This window comes from Schistocerca serialis, chromosome 2, assembly GCF_023864345.2.
Source record: "Schistocerca serialis cubense isolate TAMUIC-IGC-003099 chromosome 2, iqSchSeri2.2, whole genome shotgun sequence".
Taxonomy (NCBI): domain Eukaryota; kingdom Metazoa; phylum Arthropoda; class Insecta; order Orthoptera; family Acrididae; genus Schistocerca; species Schistocerca serialis.
Genome location: NC_064639.1, coordinates 206,571,095 through 206,573,827, shown reverse-complemented (window position 1 = coordinate 206,573,827; position 2,733 = coordinate 206,571,095). Strand labels below are relative to the sequence as shown.

At 43.8% G+C, this 2,733-nt stretch overlaps 1 pseudogene; it reads right to left on the bottom strand.

Annotated features, from left to right (window-relative positions):
- Nucleotides 1–701: 701 nt before the first annotated feature.
- On the bottom strand, nt 702–819 carry LOC126459630 (5S ribosomal RNA; annotated as a pseudogene).
- Between the last annotated feature and the right edge of the window lie 1,914 nt (nt 820–2,733).

Here is a 2,733-nt window from a genome sequence, read left to right as displayed (position 1 = left end):
AAACCATCTTCGTGCTGCATTTCCTGTTCGCTGGGTTGGAAAGTGAGGTCCTATTCCACGGCCTGTGAGGTCACATGACCTGAAACCCTTTCAATATTTCGCGCGACCGCTACGGTCGCAGGTTCGAATCCTGCCTCGGGCATAGATGTGTGTGATGTACTTAGGTTAGTTAGGTTTCAGCAGTTCTAAATTCTAGGGGACTGATGACCTCAGAAGTTAAGTCCCATAGTGCTCAGAGCCATTTGAACCTTGAATATTTCCTATGTGGGTATCTAATGTCACGAGACCCCCGTGGGACGGAGATCGAATTAGTTACCAGAATTGTAGCTGCCTGTGATGTGATTCGAAACGTATCAGAGATATTTGTCAGAGTGAGTCAGAATCTTGTACGGCGATGTCATGCTTGCACTGAGGGTGATGGCCGTCACTTTCAGCACATTTTTTAAAATACAGTACAAATGGTACGTCCATTGTGTCAATAATGGTATTTACAGTTACCTGTTAAAAAACAGCACTCCGTCGTTAGGCCACGAGTGGCCTACCGGGACCACCCGACCGCCGTGTCATCCTCAGTAGAGGAGGGGCGTGCGGTCAGTACACCGCTCTCCCGGTCGTTATGTTGGTATTCTTGACCGAAGCCGCTACTATTCGGTCGAGTAGCTCCTCAATTGGCATCACGAGGCTGAGTGCACCACGAAAAAGGGCAACAGCGCATGGCGTCCTGGATGGGCACCCATCCAAGTGCCGACCACGCCCGACAGCGCTTAACTTCGGTGATCTCACGGGAACCGGTGTATCCACTACGGAAAGGCCGTTGCACACAGTTAACTGTAAGTAATGTAAATAAAAAATCACACACTAACGTGATTTTATTCCTATATCTCCGTAAGCTGGCTTCTCCAACTACAGGTTCCCCGCCTCAAATTGTTCAGTGGAACATTCTCTTTATCCTATTAAATTTTTGCACGCTTTTAGGGGAGCGCCCTGTAGATATCCACTGTCGAGGATACTAAATCTCTCATTAGGTTACATTTTCATTACCTTTTCCATTATTATAATTTCTTCGTTTATTAAGTATCACAGTTAAGTAGATTCAACATAATTTTGTCTCCATAAACATAGTTTCCACATTATCATCTTAACACAGTAGTCGTTTCACTAATTCACCAATAAACCGTGACGAGTTTCCCCTGTGGTATCCTGATGATACACTGCTACTTGTGTTACAGTATTTCCTTTTCCTATTTCACATCCACGTACTGCTTTAAAATACATAAAGTTAACAACATGGGCAGAGTTTATCTCGTCGGAGAATGTTTGACAAGCTAAAATTAAGTTGAAAAAACAAAAATTAAAATCGCAGTACACCCACTGCGTGCGTTCCCGTTGAAAATGAAACCCAGTTGTCCGACGACGTGATTAACACCGGTAGCAGCGACTTTCGCGGAGGACAGCTAACTTCGATTTCTCTTCGCCCGGCGCTCTGATTCACTTCGTTAGGCCCCGGCACTTCACGGACGCTGCGAATTGTCTCGGGGAGAATTAAAGCATCTCATCAGTTACGTTAACAGGGCACAGCCATGTTTAATTTACGGCGCAAGTTCACTGCCGGTAATGAAGTACACACCTGCAGCTGCGCACAAGTTTTAATGAAGCATAATAATTAAAATTAATTACGACCAACATCGCGGAATGTGACGCGGACAAGAGCCTAAGTAAGGTAATAAGGCCACAGAGTGACCCACTGGCGAACAACGCACAGCAACATTCCAAATGCCACAATTATCTGATTAAAAAAACTATTCAATAGGTGCATTTGAGCACCAGATTACGGGCAAAATTCATACAGCTAACGGATAATGGAAAACGTATTTGCTCATTACGTGCACGTTAATACGATATTAACAACGAACAGTACGAGATACGACTAAGTTCGCTGGATAAATGGATAAAATGGCTCTGAGCACTATGGGACTTAACTTCTGAGGTCATCAGACCCCTAGAACTTAGAACTACTTAAACCTAACTAACCTAAGGACATCACACACATTCATGCCCGAGGCAGGATTCGAACCTGCGACCGTAGCAGCAGCGCGGTTCCGGACTGAAGCGCCTAGAACCGCAGGGCCACAGTGGCCAGCAAGAATAGTGTAGGCAGTCTCTTTAGAAGACATGTTGCATCTTGTAAGTGCTCTGCCAATAACACGCATTATTTGGTTCATTTTCCCCCACAATATTTTCTATGGGATCGTTCCAACTGAAGTGGTTCGCAGTTGGTAATTCATGGATATATGCTTGCAATGGCAGCCCTTATATTTGTGTGATTTATCGTGTAACTGAAATTTAATGGATTCCCTTTTAGTATTCATGTGAATGACCTCAAAAACTTAATTATTTAGGTCTGATTACCAATTTTCAGACAAGATAGATCTCTTGTCTAAATCACTTTGCAATTGATTTTGATCTTCTGGCGACTTTAATAGACCACATATGTTAGTATTATCTACAAACTAACTAACATGACTGACCAGATTGCCCCTAAATCATTTATATAGATTAGAGACAGCAGAGGGCCTGAAACACTTCTTTGAGGAACGCCAGATGTCACTTCCGTTTGACTCGATGACTTTCTGTCAGTTACTATGAGCTGTGAGCTTTCTGACAGGATATCACGAATCCAGTCGCACAACTGAGACGATACCCCACAGGCACACACTTTGATCAGAAGTCTCT